Source organism: Lygodium microphyllum, chromosome 3, assembly GCF_053477565.2.
Source record: "Lygodium microphyllum isolate KBCC chromosome 3, Lygodium_microphyllum_v1.1.10, whole genome shotgun sequence".
NCBI classification, from domain to species: domain Eukaryota; kingdom Viridiplantae; phylum Streptophyta; class Polypodiopsida; order Schizaeales; family Lygodiaceae; genus Lygodium; species Lygodium microphyllum.
In genome coordinates, this window is record NC_141137.1 from 82266125 (window position 1) to 82285557 (window position 19433).

A 19433-nucleotide genomic window follows, 5' to 3' on the forward strand; every position below is an offset into this window, starting at 1 on the left:
TTGCTACCTTGTATGCGCATCCATAATCCGCAAATATGTCTGTAATTCTTGTCATGCAGGCAGCTCTTTTGAGATGTAGCCCCACTACCGCTCTATGCCGCATGGAAGCGACACAGGCCAGGTCTTTGTCTCTCTCTCTCTCTCTCTCTCTCTCTTTGCAGTTTGCATTTCCTACTCCGTGGCCTTAGGATGAGGTAAGCAGCGGGCTGACTTGCGAGAGCTGGAGTTAATAAGTCGATGATTGGATCATGCAGGACAAGGGAATGTCAGCCCCGAGCACTGAGCAGTTATATGGAATGCAAGCCTGCAGGGACGAGGCCAGTCAGGACAAACAGCTCTGAAGGCCGAAGAAAGCTGGAGAGTGGGGCAGGCTAAAGGTGGCCAATCAGGAAAAAAGTATTTTGGCCGTGGGCCAGAAAGATAATAGGGGCCCGGGGGAGTGGGCCAATCACAAAAAGAAGCATTTTACTGCGGGCAAAATAAGGTTTTCGTATTTCTGTTCGTGTGTGTGGCTGACTCAGGGGGCGCGTGGATGGCAGACGCCGGGTGCGTGGCTATGGTAGCGTCGGCGATTGCGAGGCACGCAGGGCCAGCGTTTTCCCTGCAGTCCACTCACAGTCGCAGTCCACAAGTCAAGAGAACTTGCTTTTTGTTTTCTTCTCGTAGGAAAGGGACGGGGCTCGAGAGCGTACTGCAATGCTGGCTATAAGAAGGGCTTCACACGAGGGACGGTGATAATCAGGGGCGAGGAGAGAGAGAGATCAGAGGCCGGAGACACGCAGAGAGGGTATTGTGCCAGAGGCTCTAGAATTAGAGTAATTAGGGTCGTGCAAGAAGTTGCCAAGATGGTGGAGATATTCAGCGTGCCGGCGTTCTTCATCGTGTTCAGGGAGACTCTGGAGGCGTCGATCATCCTGTCCGTGATGCTCGCGCTGCTGAACAAGATCGTGGAGGACGAGAAGGAGCGGCGGCGGATGAAGCGGCAAGTGTGGGCGGGGGTGATGGCGGCGGCGGCACTGTGCGTGGTAGCGGCCGCCGTGTTCCTATCCCTCTACTACACAGTGGCCAAGAACGCCTGGGAGGAGTCCGAGTCCCTCTGGGAGGGCATCCTGGGCCTGGTGGCCGTCATCCTCATCACCATCATGGCCCTTACCATGTCCCGCGTCGTCACCTGGCGCGAGAAGTGGGAGCGCAAGCTCACCAAGGTCACGCAGGACGCTCTCAACGCCAAGCAGGCCGACGTGGAGCAATCCAAGCGCTCCAAGTACGCCCTGTTCCTGATCCCGTTCACGGTGGTGATCCGAGAAGGGGTGGAGGCGGTCATCTTCCTGGGTGGGATAGGGCTGCAGGGCTCCGGGACGGCGTACCCGATCGCGGCGGTGACCGGCTGCGCGTGCGGGGTGGTGGTGGGCTACCTGCTGTACCAGGGGGGGAACCACGTGGCGTTCAAGTACTTCTTCGGGGCGTCGACGCTGCTGCTGCTGGTGATCGCGGCGGGGCTGTTCGCGGGGTCGGTGCACGAGTTCGAGGAGTACACGGACAACGAGCACTTCCTGTGGCAGCTGAGCTGCTGCGACCCGGAGAGCACCCGGGGCTTCTGGCCGCTCCTGAACGCGGTGGTGGGCTGGCGCAACGAGGCCACGCGCGGCACCCTCTCCGCCTACATCATGTACTGGGTCTTCGTCGTCGCCGCCCTGCTCTTCCTCCGCATCAGGTGGCGCCGCCAGGACGGTAGCCTCCGCCTGCAACGAGAGTCGGAGCTCTCTTCTGCCCCCCCTCCAGTTTAACTCAGAAAACACCCCCAGCCGCGTCCGCCCCGCCCCACGCCACGCCACCCCACCCCCCATCGTCATCACAGGACAAAAAAATAAGGGACAAAAACCTCTGTTTTATTTTACCAACCATCCATCGGCTTGCCATCACTTTTCCCGTCACCTTTCCCTCAGCCTTTCCTCCTCACGTCGATAAACAATCATCGTCATCATCACAAGTATATCAACCTCGCCTCGTTCTCCTTTTCCTTCTCAGAATTCTTTTCTGTTTCAAATCCCATCCATCGCCACCTTCAACCTTGCGAGGCTCTGCATCCTCGTATCTCCTTCTCTACACAAGTACTGCAGGTCTCTCACATAGTTCTCGTGTTATATAGCAGCTTTTTTTATAGTTTTGCATGTGTACAGTGGGTAGGCCTATTGTTATAGCAAAGATAAAAAATTAGATCATGTACACTTGTGCTCCTTCTATATTGAATGCTATTGTTATTTTCGCTGGCGTTTTTGACAACAAAATACCTATCTTCTCAAGTAAGTTTGAGTTTTGACCACGCTCACAGCCGTAGCTCATATTTCTAGTCTCTAGATACACAAGAACGGTTCCCTTTTGTGAATTATGCTAGCAGGGCAAAAGTAGCCTCCTCCTTTATGTGACAAAGGTGAAGAGGCAAGGACGCGGCAAAGGTCTAAAACACGCTCCACGAGGTTGATGACAACATGTTGCCTATTTAGAAAATCGAGGTGCTCTCTTACTTTTCTGATGGGAACAGTAAAAGTGGGTTCCTTTGTTTTCTCGCAACTTTTCGATGATTTCTTAATTTCGCTCCGAAGTGAAATGTAGATTATGACATAATGTCCTACGTAAGGTCTCATGGCATTCTCGAGGGTAGTGCCACACCTCAATGTAGAGCTTAGAAGAGCCTAGCAAGCAAAAAGAGATATGTAACTAACAAGATGAAAGACCCCCGATGTCCACAAAAGATGGCTCTTGCTAGAGAAGAGCTAGATGGGGCATCAGTCTGGCATGTAGGAGTGTACTTTACCCTCAAAATGAGGGATACTATCTTCACTTCCCAAAGTTCACCATAGGTTGACGCCTTGGATACCCCCAAATAAGGGATATTGTCTTCACTTTCCAAAGTTAACAAGTTGAGACTCGAGTACGATCTTCACTTCTTGAAGTTGACTAGAAACTTGCAGCAAGGGGATAAAGATGTATTATGAGATACCAAAAAATGTCATTTGTAGAACATCACCAAGGGAAAGACCAAACATTCCATGAAGACTAGCTTAAAGGCATCTTTACACTACAATAGAATGGAAGCAAAGAAGCAAAAGCCGGGAGGTACACATAAGCAAGCACACTACCCTACCATTTACACTTGTGGCTTTTAGTGAAAGCTGAATCTCTCACCCATAGATGCAACTTCAAATGTGTAAGAAAACCATGATTTTACATGTCTCTTTTAGCGTGCTACTACATGCATGCCGATTTAAAACATTGCTAGGTGAATTTAGGCATTTTGAAAAGCAAAAAAGGACTTTAGGGGCAAACAGAAAGAAAGAAAGAACGATATATATATATATATATAGAGAGAGAGAGAGAGAGAGAGAGAGAGAGATGATCCAAGGTGCTACAAAGTGTTGGAGCACACATCCAAGGTCATGGAGAGACTTCTCATCTCAAATCATCTAAGGCTCACTTCCAATGTCTTTAGAATCTACGATTTGCATATATTTATTTTGGTTATTTACAACTTATTTGTTGTCTTTGAACTATTTAGATCCATGGTATTATTTATGGTTAAGGGTTCTTAATTTTCTATACCTAAGTAAACTCTGTCTCGTTAATGCCTATATTAATGATTACAAACATTGGGTTAAATAAGGGTTTAACTAGTGTATATTTAAATGATCCTTTTAGCAAACTTGTAAACGATTACTTAACATGTGATTCTAAATGCACCAACACATGTATTTACTATAGGGCTTTGAAGACTGTGTAATTGTAGATACATATTTAGATGGCTGTACAAACTATTGCTTTCACACATGTAAACACACCACATACACTTATGCATTTTAGGCCCTAGGGTATCTAACGGCTATTTCTATCCACACAAATTGTCATTAATTCTCATTTTCTTAAATTCATTGTAACGTGCCCGCTCCTCAAATTGCAGGACATGTCTTAGCAGCCCATCGGGAAGAGGGTCTAGAAAGCTCCGCCTGGCACTCGCAAGAAATGTCACAGGGTTTGTGATCTAGGTCTTCCTGAGTCTGGCCCGAGCGGAAGTGTCTAGCCGTTCCCACTAGAATCGACCTGAAGTCCGGGTTCCTAGCAGTCAGGTTCACCTAATAGCCTTCTAGCATCGGTCGACAGCCATTCCACTTTGGGTAGATACAACTGGAACAAGGCAGACTCACACCGCACTTGGTTCAATGAGAATGGAAAACGAGAGGGATGCATCGCTCAACCTCTCCGCCCATAAGGCTTAGTCCCATTTCAGTCCCCTAAAACGACATGAATCAGGTTTTTAACTCACAAGTTCTAAGGTCCTTGTCTATCTAACGTTCGCATCACATAAATTCCATTGAGGAAAGCTCTTGGCTAACCGAGACCACCTTGCTGTAGGATGGACCCGACGGTCACATCCACCACGCTTCCCTCGGGGGTTGTTTTAGTTACCTAATTATCTACCATATTATGTTTGACACATAAAAGCAGCTTCCTTAATTAATCCGTTGATCACAGGTTCCTTTGCATAATTTAGGGCATAGACACTAAGATAAGATAAAAGAAGATCAAACACTTTCATAACTGATCTTCAAATTAATGTTTGTCTCCCGCCCATACAGGAGAATTAAGTGTCCCTTTCTGCCTCCGCAGAAAAATCCTTCCGTCTCCCAGCAATAAAAACCCGAAGGTTTATCCTACCAAGATTCTACCTTGTAACTAGTATCAAGGCCTCGAGATCCCATCTTGAGTCACATAGAACACTTGTGTAGGGTCCAGAGGCATTGGGATTTACGGCCAGAGCCCCCTTGGCACCCAAGTGCCCTCCTACGCCAAGTAATTTCCATGGAGAGATCTCTCGCAGCGGGTTCGGTCCACATTCCCGACACGGATTCATAACCCCCTTGGTTTAGGGTTTGGCGGTTTGCGGGGGGTAGCTAGCACCATCCTTAATTATCCCTTTAGGAAATCATCCACAACTAAAGCAGCCAGCCCAATAATATTTACTAGGGAAACATCCCTTTTGTTCCCATGGCAATTTATCCTTACGATTTCCGCCATGAAAATATAATCACTTGGATATTCATCCAAAACCATAGCCAATCCTTAAGTATCCTTTCAGGAACAATCAAGCTAAAACAACCAGCCTAACATCCTTTAACTAGAAAAACATCATTTTTGTTCCCATGGCAATCAGTCATCACAGACCCGGCCATGAAATCATCAATCACACCCCACTTGGATTAACATCCAAAACCACATTAACAAACACCTGAATGCACAACCTCTTGCTTCAAGGCATCACAATCCCATTGCATGCACAACCAGAATTTAACTTGGATGTATCAAAATAGTTGCTTAAGGAATTTACAACCTTTTCTAAGGTAGAAATCCTTCTAGAGCCTTTAAATGATCTAAATGGTCTTCCCCTTGATCCTGATTTGATCAAGGCTAACATTGCCCTATTGTTTCAAACATTGATAAGTTTGGTAGTTTATACAACATTCCTGTTAAGGTGAAGTTCCTTTCTTGAATACCCTCAACATTCTTTCTTAGGTCGATTGCAACCTGCAAGATCCGATACCTTGGGAATTGGGGTTTTCCCTAAGTACGCCTTTGCTTGTAAGGAACAAGAATCTACATAGTCGAAACTCGTGCTTTTCGAGTTATGGACTAGTGATCCGCCCTTTGCAATGATCTTCGCATCGACCAGGTCTTCATAGGAATTTTTCCCTATATAGTTTACCTATCTAACTCCTAACTGTTGTTGTGCATTGAGTCCACTAGGACGTCCTTACCCTAGTATGTAAGTCTCCCCCTCCTGATTTTGATCCACAGGTGTTGAGACATTAACAGTTCCACTTGATTCGTTCTGCTTCTTTCCCCCTTGGGCGTTTCCTTGTGGTAACTTAGTCCTAACTCAAAGCATTGACTGGTCAACCAAGGCAACGGACAAGCCTTATTTGCAACCCATCCACGAGCCTTTTATTCTTCCAGTTCTTTTCTCATCTCTCTCTAAACAAGTAAAGTTAACTTAGAAGTTAACACACTTGGCAACACAAGACTTTTCACTTAGGCCTTCAGGATACAATCTAGATGCATGCGTCCCTTCCATCTCTCTTAGTGCAGTACTATGTAGAATTCTCCAATCAAACTTACCCATCATGCACATGGTGCATTTAATATATTAGTACATCCTAAATGACCTTTAACTCTCTTCATACCTGGCAACGAATACTTATTCATAATGCATCGGATCTCATGTGACTTGCGTATATGAAAGTCTAGGTTTCTATCCATCGGTGCAATTGCATCCTATGAACGGAAACTAACATTTCGTGTGTTTAATTTTTATGCAGATGCAAATTGTGATTTTTATTGGTTAATTTAAGCATTGCCCTACGCGAAGGTCTATCATTTTATGTAAAAATTTATGAAAACCTTATCATTTCATGTGTGTCAATCCATGCAAAATCCATTCTATTTGTCCACTTGACTCCCATGCAATCATCCCGTATTTGCAATATTTCGTGCAACAATATTTCATGTACTAGGCTAGTCAATATTTCATGCAACTCATGCACTTGACTTTTCATAATCATGCACTTTAATTATGGAAGAAAAACCATGAACAATAAGCAATAAGAATAGTGGGAGGGTTAGAGGACACCCTTTTCGAGTGGGTAGTCAATGTCATCTTGCTAGGTGTCACGAACCATCCATGGACTTCTGTCCACGTACCCCTGAGTGTCCTTGATTTCTCAATGGCCGCGAACAAGTCTTCGTGCTTAGCCTTCTGATTTCTCTTCAAGTTCTCTTCTTTCTCACCTTCTTCTTCTTCTTCTCCTCTCTCTCCCTCTTTTTCTCCTTCTCTCTCTCCCTTCCTCTTCTTCTTCTTCTTCTACTCTTCTTCTCTTTCTCTTCCTCTCTTCTTCTTCCTCTCCTTCTCCTTTCTCTTCTCTCTTCTTCTTCTTCTTCTCTTCTTCTCTTCTTCTCTTCTTCTCTTCTTCTCCTTCTCTCTCTCTCTCTCTCCCTCTCCCTCTTCTTCTCTTATTCTCCATCTCTCTCTCCCTCTTCTTCCTCTCTTCTTCTCCTCTCTCTCTCCCTTCTTCTTCTTCTTCTTCTCTCTCTCCCTCTTCTTCCTCTCTTCTTCTCCTCTCTCTCTCCCTTCTTCTTCTTCTTCTTCTCTCTCTCCCTCTTCTTCTTCTTCTTAATTCTTCTCATCTCTCCCTCTTCTTCTCCTTCTCTCTCTCTCTCCTCCTCCTCCTCCTCCTCCTCCTCCTCCTCCTCCTCCTCCTCCTCCTCCTCCTCCTCCTCCTCCTCCTCCTCCTTCTTCTTCTTCTTCTTCTTCTCTCCCTCTCACGGCCAGGGGCGCTGTTCATGGGGCAGGGGAGGGTGCCGCTGCCTGCCGCAAGCTGGAGGGGGGGGGGGGGGGAGGGAGGACCTGCCATCCACTACAACAAAAAGGCCTCTTAGATGCACTTTTAGACGCGATTTTTGAATTGAGAGAAAATCTTATGGGCGCATCTACAAGCTCGTCTATTTGTGCATCTACCATTTCGCGTCTATAGTCGCATGTATGAGGAAATCCACATGCACCAATAAACGCGCTTTAGATGCGCATATACATGCATGAATACAAGCACACATGAAAATCAAAATTGTTATTTATTTAATTTTTTTAATGCATCTACAAGCGCGTCTACATGGAAAATTAGACGGGCACATAGATATGTTTATAGACGCGCTTTTACATGTGCCAGTAGATGCGAACGCAAAACCAAAAATCTCCTTTTAAAAAAAGATATTTAATTTCTTTTTATTAATTTGAATTATATAGCGCGTGTATGGGCACGTGTATTCTGCATTTTAGACGCGAGTATAGACGCGCATTTTCTGCAATTTAGACGCACAAATAGACGCGAAGTACAGAATTGGAAAAAAAAAACCAGAGAGCATGTGTGCAACCACATGCTCTTGTTTCCCCCCCCCCCCCCTCCCATACATTAAATTGTGCATTTGAGAAAAATACAATGGATCTGAAGGCACGAGAATTGAAAACAAAAATCCATGTATTCATTATATATAAAACACATTTACATGGGGAGTTTAAGTGCTTGCGACCTAAAGCATGGCCGCAAGCAGTAGGCTCAAAGGTGGATAATAGATATACAAGGAAACAAGGCCATAGAGGAGGTATGGTGCTCCTCTACGAATCTGAATAAGAAACATCTTTTCTAGCACCACCATGGCTATTAGCGTCGCTATCCCCCTCCTCGCTATGCTCCACATAGGGGTTCACCTACACACACAAAAGATCAAGGTTGCTTACGTACAATTGCAAAGAAAAAGTTATAATTAACTATGCTTTTAATAGGAAAGTAAGAAAAACATACCTCCTCTGGATGTTGAATCCTCATAGCCCGATTGTATTGCTTCTCAGTGATGAGACCCTCCTCATAGAAGTGAAGCCATGTGGCTGTGCGGTTATGGCCTCGATGGTAACCTACCTCTCTAGGAGTAGGTATCCTACCAATGATAGTAGTCTGCAAAATAATTATGATATATACAAACAATTATGAGACACAATGTATTAGAACAAATTATATAAAGAATTGAAAGAAATATTGTTAACCCCAACACGAAGAAAGCAAAATAAAGCAGAAAAGACGCAGGGCAAAGGCGGGAAAAAAGGTAGCCGGACTGAAGGAAGAAGAGGAAAAAAGACCAAAAGTGCAAGGGCAACCTTAAAAGTCCAAGGCGAATGCCGAAGGGGAAAGGCGCATTTTAAAATGGAAAAGGCGCACCCTGAAATATTGTAAAAGAGCGCCGGGCTCTCACCCGTGCAATTTGTAAATGTAGATGGGCGGTGGAAAGGAAGCTAGGAAGATAGAAGGACATTGGGAAAAAGGGCCTAGGCTATGGCCGGCCATGTAAAAAAGGGGAAAAGGGCATGACCGCCCAAAAGGGATTTAGGGTTTTGTATATAAAGTTGAAAAGTGAATGAGAAGCTCATTCTTGTGTGTGGCCAAAAGTAGCTCTCTTCTTTTTCTTCCTCTTCTTGTTCTTGCTTGCTTGAGCTTGTGCTTGAGAGAGGGAGTGTGAGAGTGTGAGGGAGCGAGTGTGTGAGGGTGAGGGACCGAGGAGGAGAAGCTCTCCATCTTCTCCTCTCTTCTTCTCTTCTCTTCTCTTCTCTTATCTTGCTCGCGGCAATGGAGCTTGGAGTGGGAGGATGGAGCTTGCTTGAAGCTTGCATTTGGATCGTGGAGCTACTGGAGTGCGCGGGAGAGGAGATAACCTGAGCGGCATGGAGGTAAGCTCACTACACCCGTAGGTATGGATGGCGCGTCAGCTATGTGAGAGGTAGCCATTAGTGCTCGGCTTGGAACGCTTGAAACAATAAGCGGTCTGTGGGTCTTGGCGGTTGAGTGAAAGCTCCCACATTTTGGTTCCGTTGCTGGGACCAACGGATTCAAGCCTTGAGCGCTTGTGCGCTTTGAATCGAGCATTGGAGTAGGGTTTCCCCGAATTGGTGCTTGAGATAGGTAGGAAGCGAGGGGGTTGAAGATGGTATTCGATCTCCTTGGCAAGTAGGTTTGTTGCTTTTCTTGAGATTTATGTTGTGAGATGGAGTAGTGTAGGTATTTACTTTGTGATTTGGATGCATTAGAGTAGGAGAAAACAAAGAAAATAAGCATTAGGGTTTTTGTTGTCAAAACAGGGAAAGAGGGTTTGATTTTCTTGCAGATTTACATTTTGGAGTTTATTGGCTATTCCAGGCATATACAACTCTTCCCCTCCATCCATAGCTTTGATATGGAGATATGTATGACCATGCCGTGACCTAAATCATGTGATTTGGGCGATTTATCATCACGCCCACAAAAAACGTGCCGTGCTCGGCATGTCCGAGTGACGACGATTCTGGGCCAAGTCCCAGAATCGGCCCTTGGCCCACTACCACTCGGACCACTTGACTCGGCCCAGCTAATTCGGCCCTCGGCCCGCCTTGGCCCAGCCGACTCGGCCCAAAAACTCATTCGACTTCTCCAGGCGATCCACTCGACCTGGCCGACTTGGCCCTCGGACATCTAGACTCGGACTGGCCGAATTTGACATTCGGACCAGTCACATTTGGCCCTTCCTACTCGGCCCTCGGACGGTCCGAATCGGACATTCGGCCCCTGTAATTCGAACCTGTTGGGCCGAATTTAGATTTTCTCAAATTTTACCTGAAGACAGTGAAATTAACTGAGAAACCATATAGAGACGAAACCATATCATAGATCGATCACTGGGCTGAAACTTAGAGCAAATAGTTCAAAATTTGGCTATAAATGGTCCTCCAAATTGCGCATGGTGTTTACCGTAATGGCCCTCGGGCCGGGGGGGACCACTTGACTGTGCTCCCTCCGCACCTCCCCCGAGTAGGTTGGAGAGAAAACGCACGCTGTGACAGGTCCTCCAAATTGGACCCTAGTGTAGTAATGGCTTTACACGAGCATGGATTCTCACTTGCAAAAGAGCAACCAAAAGCCCATACCCGGACAGAGAGAAACAGAGATACTAGAACATCAATGGGCCAATCTAGCCATCAAGGGCAAAAAGGCCACACCACGAGAACACAAAGACATTGTGTTCATACCCCCGGGGGGTCCACCTTACAAAATCATGGATATCACGTGCGTGCAAAGGCATATTTTAAAACCCCTGTAACCTTTTTTGCCCTATTTAATATATACCTCCTGTTATCTTTGTGGTATATTATAATAACCCTCCTGTAATTTTAAAATTTTAAGCTTATGCATTTCTCCCCCCCCCTCCCTGTATAATTTACATTACAAGATCTTTGGTACTACGCAAGAGTGGATTGCCAGACCCGATGAAGAGAAGTCCCTAACTATGAAGAGAAGTGTTCAATGAGTTTCTAGATTGAGAAAGCAAAATGCCCAATGAATATGGAAAAAAATACACGTGTTAGATATGCAATTGAACTCTTGCTTGAAGAATCAACGACGAGTATCAAAATACAACTAGATGGTGGAGTTGGGAAGAATAAAGGGTTAAAAAAGTATTAATAGCCTCAATTGCACCAGCCTTTGTAAGACCTACAAAATTGAGAGATGTCTATGAGGATCCACCACTACCATATGCCCTTTTGAAGTGGGAAACAACTGAAAACAAAAAGAAAAGAGCGTAGTTGTCAAAATTGGAACCACATGCAGAGGTATATTATAGCCATCCCATCTAATAGAATGGGACAAAGAATAGATGGACAATAGTAGCTGCACTTAAGGAGAGAATATTTCCTTGAGAATAGGTCTGCTAGACCCATCCGATCTTTTTATTTCTAGTATATTCTCCAATCCATAAAAGACAAAATTGGCATGACTTTGAGAGGATTACAAAAGAACACCCTAACTGCTTGAACCACCCAATCTTTCATGAACCATTGGGTGAGCCAAGCTTCAACCATAGGTACACCCCTCAGAAGTCACAAATAGGCTTACTTGAAGAGATAAATAAAGAATGACAGTATTGCATGCTTCACCATATTGATTTGGTGTGATAACCTTGTAAGAGTATCATTTTATGACTCTATTTCGCACATATTCGCATGGCTCATAGGCTTTCAAACCATGGCAACTATGGCTTATGACCATGTGTGCAACCACTCCTTCCATAATTAAATATTATACTATTCGGCTACACAAATGTTTCTATCCACAAAACTGTCCATTAGTAGAAAGATGGAAGACGCCAAATTTTTTTTTGATAGCTTAGTAACAGAAAAACAGGTCTACTCTCAACATTTCTGCTACACAACTTCATAATGCCAGACTGCATAGGGCTTGCATGAGTCTAGACTTTGCTTTAATAAAGTCTTAAAATAGACGTATTCTAGGTGACAATCTGGCACACTTGGGCACTAAGACCTTGCTTTGATAAATTCTTAAAACAGAACTATGCTAGGTGTGACAATCTAGCACATTTGGGTACTAAGATAGACATTGTCAGAGCTGCAATAATCATTCAGGCCCACTTCTAGCACTTAGTTCCAAGCTAACACAGCCTTTAAATGCAACCCATAGAGACATTTTCTAGCGAAGGACCCTCCAACGACACTTAGCTAGGTATTCAGAGAAAGACCATTCTTGTCCATGGGACATGTGTCGAGGCTTTTGCTGAATCGTCCAGGCCCATTCACTTGAGGCACTGGATGGAGAAGACATTTTATGTGAAAAGTTTCCTTAACATCGTATGTGGCACTTGAAAGCACTCGGTTCAAAAGTAATCTAAAAAACTGGCTCGTCTGATTGCAGATCTTTGTCAAATGTATTTGATACTGCAACTAGAGAGTGGCTTTCCAACCTTGATTGAGAACCTTCATTAGGACAAAGAAAAACACCTATGCAGGTTGAAATCCATGCTATTAGGGCCAATACAGCAATAAGAAGCAACTGTCCATCTTGTAAAACGTAGTGCGGTGAAACACATCAGCCCTTTGCATTGGGCATGCCATGGAGTAAAAAAATAATAATAAAGAAAGCGCAGCATTCCATATAGAGAAGAGAGGCAAGTGTGTCCTTGTGAGATCACTCCATAGTTCAACCCTTGATGCCAAGAGCTCGAAAAAGCAGGAGTCCCTACTCAGATTGCAAAAAGTTCTTCCTGTTCTTATGAGACACAAAGTAAAGGCCAACATTAAGAAAATGACGAGTGTATCAACACTGACATTTTGGTCACATCTCAACCACCCTCAGCATTTAGGGTATGAAGCTACAAAAATAATACGCTACTACATGGCAAAGACATGAAGACAATGAGGCTGCTAAATATAAATTTTTGACTTCAATATATTTCCTTGCATATGATTTGAGCACCAAAGAGAACTTTTTTATGCCACCAGCAGGCAAATGGGATAATCGGTACAAAGTTGACTTTGCATGCCAACGAACCTAATAAGGTATCACATGATACAACTCAAGGCAAATATGTTAGTTTTCTCACCATGCACCAGGAAGATTGTAGAGAGTATTACCTGCCTAAACATAGCGGTCACTAAAAAACTGCATTTCAGAAACCAAATTTGAAGCCGCCAACTTTGGCATCCATCACTGTGTCCCAAAATGAGCCAGCATTTCTTTGCTTAGCTTTTGCTGCAGCTTTACTCTCCAGTTCTTCAATAGAACCAGGAAACATCTGGACATACAAGCTCTTGAACTTGTCATGCAAATTTACACGGTCTCTTGTGCCTGATACCAGTTGAGCAGAATTTGGCCGCTTCAGAAAGTCTAATACATTGAGAAGATTGCTCCTGCTCAACAGTGTAAAAAATATCAAGTCTATGTTCATCATGAATCAGCCCAAGTTTACAACAACGAAAAGTCGACAAAGAAAAGAATGATCATGGTGCTGTAACAGGTATAAAAAGAAATATGTTCAGCTACACAACTTTCGTCTAGTGGAAAGCTATCAATGCAAATCAACAGAAGAAGCTACCTTTGAGCTTTGTACTCCCATGAGCATGATCATATTGAAGCTTAAAATTAGATAGAACAATGGAGCTTTGTACAGATAGGTTTGCATTTTAAAAAAATGAAAAAGATAAGATGGAATCTAAAATATAACTGCCACTGACCTCCTTCACTTAGGCTCCACTTATTCTTGTGAAACTTTTATACCAAAGAAATACATAATACAAACAGTAAAGTGAACAATAGAGCTTACCTGGTCCTGTGTCTGTGTTACTGGCATGACTACCACTACCATAATCTTTTATAAGCCTCTCTTGAAGCTTCAGTTTTTGGAGTATTATATTAGAGGAGTGCTTATTTGCTTCCTTGTTGACCTCTTCGAGTTCGTCGTCACCTTCTGAAGGGGCAGATGCAGATACACCATCCCTCACAATGATATCTGGTGTTTCGCGACTTTTTCGACCGAACTTCAGCAAGCGCTTGAAACCTCTTGCAGGTTCTTTGGGTGGAACGATCACTACTATAGACTTTTGAGAGGAGCCCAACTTCTTTTGTGAGTGAGTGAGATCCGTATCAGAAGAATACTGAACTCCAGAAGAATCCCGAGAAGCAAGACTTCCAACTGGGGACTCCACAAGGGTAGCAGCAGAGGGACTGAAGTAGTCAGGAATGATAGCGCCTAGACGCTTCAAACTTGAGCTAGCCGGAGAGGCAGCTTTCATAGGAGAGACTCTGGGCACATATTGCTCTCCACTTGCTAGATTAGCACGAAATGACGCAGAACCACTTGCTGAGGATGCAATATGCACCACCTGGCCAGTACTCTCAGAGAGAAGTTGAGACAAAGTAGCACTTGGCACTCCCTTTCCAGCTGCTTCATCCCAAGGTGTGTGAGATACAGAGTCTGGCTCAGATGCAAACTTACTATCGTGACGTTCATTAGTGCCCAATTCCATGGGAAATGAAACAATGTGACAACCCCTCTCAACGTGTGGCAATTTATCATCCTTCAAAAGTTCAGTAGCCTTGGCATCTTCGCATACAGCAAAGAAGCCACCATCTGAGTTATGAGTTACATCAACATCTGACAGCTCTAGAGTTTGTGCTTTCCCTTTCTCCTCCTCCTTGTAAGAAGATAAGGAAGCATCTGCAACTGGGGCTTCCACAGGAATGCATTCCCCATCGCTGGTGTCCATGACGCTCCTTGCAGATGCATGAGCCTCTTCATCAGAAATTCTTGTAGGAGTTCCTGGGACATCTTCGTCAGAACTCTTCACTGCTTCGGCCTTCAGTTTTGCAATCCCTGGCCCAGCACCAGGTTCAATGCCAGACCCTTTGCGCAAAAAGGGCTTCATTTCCTGAATAGGAGCAACAGAACTTTGCCTTATCTTGCTCATGATAGGAGCCTCCACTTTTATGTCAGTTTCAGTGCTCAAGAGGGAGAGGGAGACCTCCCCTTCAGGCATAGGAGATGGATCTGTTAATTCACCTGTCACAAAACTCTGCCTGGTTTGCCTTGGTCGGGTCTTCTTCTCTACCCTTGAACTTCTTTTGGGTACACTGCCATTTGGTCCTGATTGTAAAGCCTTGCTTGCTCCTGGATGCTGAGCAGGAATCCCAGCATCCTTGGAAAGCACTATCGCAGAGCCCGACAACTTCCCTGGAGATGGTTTCATGTTTTCATTCTTCGGGTCTGAAAAGCAAGGAACCAAGGAGGAAAGAGAGTTCTCAGGGGCATTTGAGGAACTAGGGGTCCTCTGGACCAATGGCTTACCCCAGAGTTCCTCAAGGAGTGGTTTTAGGGGAGATGGAAACTATTCGTCTGGAGCTCCCAGGAGTGCTTGAGTTCTTTTGAGATGCATACACCGCCTTCTTTGCCCTATGAGCTTTTGGTGTCAATGCCTGCTCTTTCACCACTCGGGGTGTTAAGGGAGGAGAGGGAGGACTACTATCAGACCTCGAGTAATCCTTTGTCAACAATGGTTGAAGATTGCCATGCCCAACCATTCCATCCTCCTGCCAACAGATGTCAAATATTCATAACACATTAGAATCTATGGACAAAATCTCATGCCAAAACAAATTCAGCCAGATCTTTACCTGGAGTCTTTGCATATCCCTCAAGTTGGCCTAAAGGGCAAGCAGCTTGGCAGCACAAGCCTTGGCATGAGCTTTGTCATTGAGCTTGGCTATTTGGGCATCCATCTCCGCTTTTCTACGCTCTAGAGTTTCCTCCATCAGTCTTAGTTTGGCTCATCTAGAGTACAACTCTTAGCCTTTTCTTCACCATCGCTGCTGCTACTGGTGTCCATAACATGGTGTCTCTCTTTACTCTGGCGTTCAGAAAAGTAATTGATACTGCGAATCACGACCGACCCGGCCCGCCGGCTCCCAAATCGACCAACTTGAACCTTTTTTAAAGGAGAGGCAGACCACCTTCTAGGAGAAGCTCTTTGTGAAAGACCTTTGCTTGGGTACCCTTGCGGCGGTCTCATTGGGCTTACTGCTGCAAGCTCATCAGGCAGTGGCATTGGGCTTGTACATTGTGAAACTACAGCTTCATTTATAGCAGAACAACCCCCTCTTGTATCACAGTTATCATACACTTGTGAGGGACTCCAAGATACTCCTCCATCAGCCTCTTTGGTTGGATTTGGCAGCTTACTCTGTAACTTCGGCAAGCCATGCAGGATTGCCAATCTGTCAGACGCCCTCTCCTCTCGTGCGGTGAGCTCATAGAACCAATTGCAGGCTACACTGCAAGAAAAAATAGGAAAAAAGCAGCTGTAAACTTGGGCTGATTCAAATAGCTGCTCTCACTAGATACTCCTTGTTCCAGTTCATCAAGGCTGGCCACTTACATAATGCATCTGTTATGATTACTAGCTCATTCGGTTCTTCATAGTTTGTGATAAACTCCTGCACAGAAAGGTTGCTCCGCCTGTCAATGTTGTCCACTGAAAGCCACTCCTGTTTCATACTCAGGTTGCTGCACAGCCAGCCCAGCTCTGAAAAAAAACCAACCACCTGCTCTTGTGTTACAAAAGGAGACCTTGATAGTGATATAAAATTTCACAGTGACTTGCAAACAACTGCTAGATCACATAGGGGTCGAATCTTCCAGTGAATTCGCCAGATTTCATGCTTCAACTAGCTGAACATAGAGATGGCCCATATAGCTTGCTTTCGGATCACTGTCAAAAATACTTTTTAGAGATGACTCAACACAAAAATTAGTTACTGACATGCTAAATCAACAATTGAACAAAACAACTGATAGGAACCTTCACCATGTTGTCCTCTTAGATATTCTTGCATACTGGAGAGAAGCATTTGACAGATATTAGCCTATACAACTCACTTAAGAAGGAGGGTAATTCATTTATACCTATAATCACCTGGAAAGACTGGTATAACTGCCCGACTTGGCCAAACCAAAAGGTCCTTGAGAGCTGCTAGCAAAATATTATGTACATGCCCATTAATTCAACCGTCGAAGGCCTTAATCGTTAAAGGCCTTAATACATGCTGCTACGAACCTGTACTGCAAATATCAATAACACAATCAATTGCTACGTGAAACTAATCTGAATTTGGGCTACTATAAAACTAGAGTACTATACGAGATAAACCCCGTTCTTCCAAGAGACAATGGTTGGAATTTACCTGCTCTCCCAAAAAACATATAGTGGATGTCATTCAGCTCATGTCATTCCACAAAAAAACACTTCAATCCCACAAAAAACACTTGAGTCCCACAAAAATTCAGCTTATGTCATTCCAACTCCTTCCCAAAAAACACTTCAGTCCCACAAAAATCCAACTCATGTCATTCCAACTCCTCCCCACTTTGCAAGGTGGAGGATTCGTTGCCTGCAATCATATGAAAATGGAAAGAATAAGGTCACCTGTGTTATAACATGACTAAAACACAAATTACAACCAAATGGTTCCATACTTACATGATTTAAATAAACATCTAACCAGCAGACTTCAAGAAATCGTTAAAGATTTGATAATCATTTTGATCAAGAACATATCTATCAGTAGCCTCATTGTATGTTAAATGTGCCAATGCAATAATTGACTCAATATCAACCATGTTTAAGTCTGTCACATCATAAGAGTATGTATGGTGTCCTTTCACCTTCTGATACCAACCAAGCTGAACCTCCATCCCTTGTGGTCGATCTACCAAGTCAAGACCTCGCTTGTAATCTACATACCTGCCACCTACCTTCTTTCGCATCTTTTGGACTCTTCCAAGATACCATGTACTATGAAGAGTTTGCATCTTCTTCAATTTTGTGGCTTTTCCATTTCTCTTGAAATTTGTGTCTCTGTTTCCACATGTGTCATCGTAGAAATAAACAGCACAATCTGACCCTATTCCAAAGAAATTTCCATTGGTTGTTGATGCTAATTTTCCTTCATTGCTGAAATACACTCCTTGTCTTACCCTTGTCAACCTATCTTTTGATAGTGTTGAGTTTCCATTGAGTTGACTCACCAAAGTAGACTTGAAGATGAATTTCTTGTCAACCTCCACCACGGGCGAGATAGTCTTGTTTTCATCCTCAATGCTTGCCTCATCTAGAATCCCATCCACCTCATGTCGAATCTCACTCAGAGCAATGACCTCGTCATCTCCGTCGCTGCCTTCAATGGGCCTATCTTCACCGCAAGGCTCCACAAAGTCATCGTGCTCATCGGCGTCACCCATTTCAGCATCTATCTTTGACCACATTGATTGTGTATCTATCCAAGGCTCTGTTCACCATTCAACTCCTTCGATTGTGCTAGGTTTGATCCCCAATGACTCACAAAGATCTTGTGCCCGCTTCAATCCCTCTTTCAATGCATCTATCAACTTTTCATCAGAGGAAACGCTCTCGTAATTCCCAAGATCTGCTTCCAAAATGCCTTCATGCTTGTTCAAATCCTTCCATATGTGTTCTTGTTTCTTATGTGCCCTTGAAAAAGTCACCCCATTTGATTTACATTCATGCATGGTAATCTTGTTCAAGCTTCCAACACAATGCAAAACATCTCCAAAATCAAATGCTCTTTCTTGCCCAACCATACCTCCAATCTTGCTGAAATAAATTTCTGCTGCATCCGATCCTGTGAGATGTAAAGGACACTTGAGATTTGGGAAGAAATCCCGAAACATCTTTATAAGTAGAACCACAAAATGACAAGAAAGCTGGGTATCTGTGTAAGCCTCTTTGCTAATGAAGTTTTTCTTAAGAGTGTATGTAGAATGATGATGAATCCATAATGTCCACAACTTGAAGAAGAAGATCACTTTACTAGCAAGCACCACACGCTCTCTCAAGTCTAAATGTGGAGACAAAAAAATGTCTATATAATCAGCAACAACCTGCAAATATGCCCCAGTCCCTTGCATGCTCCTCTCTTTTTTTTGCATTTCTATCATACATTTTTGAACTTGTCTAGAGACAATCACTTGGGCTGCTCTCCAATTTTGCCGATCGTTTCGTTGTATATCTTCTTCTCGTAACTTGTGTTGATCGATAGAGAAATGATTATAGACCAAAGCAACATGATTGAGTGTAATCCAAACTTGTCCAATCGCTAGTTGTCGAATAGGACTATCAAGAGGGTTCACAAGCTTCTTTCCACAATGCACAAAATCTTGATCATGTAGTCCATACACATTGTCTCCTATGATTCTGCCTTTGAGTTTCCATCCATCCCATTTGATACCAAACTTTCTATCACTTTTTCCTAAATAGTCTTCAAGCATAAGCTTGCGACGTCTACTATCACCATCTGAAGCATGTCCAATTATTGGCCCTAGGCAATCCTTCCATTTTGCATTCCACATTTGCTCCACAAGACTCCATTGAGCTTTGATGAAATCGCTATCAAAGCAATTACAAGTGCAATGCACAACAAGAGCTAACCGTGGAAGACTCTCAT

At 44.0% G+C, this 19433-nt stretch overlaps 2 pseudogenes; one reads left to right on the forward strand and one right to left on the reverse strand.

The window, feature by feature from the left end:
* Positions 1-708: 708 nt before the first annotated feature.
* Positions 709-2226, forward strand: LOC148038562 (high affinity iron permease 1 pseudogene; annotated as a pseudogene).
* Positions 2227-13086: 10860 nt separating this feature from the next.
* Positions 13087-18210, reverse strand: LOC148038563 (uncharacterized; annotated as a pseudogene).
* Between the last annotated feature and the right edge of the window lie 1223 nt (positions 18211-19433).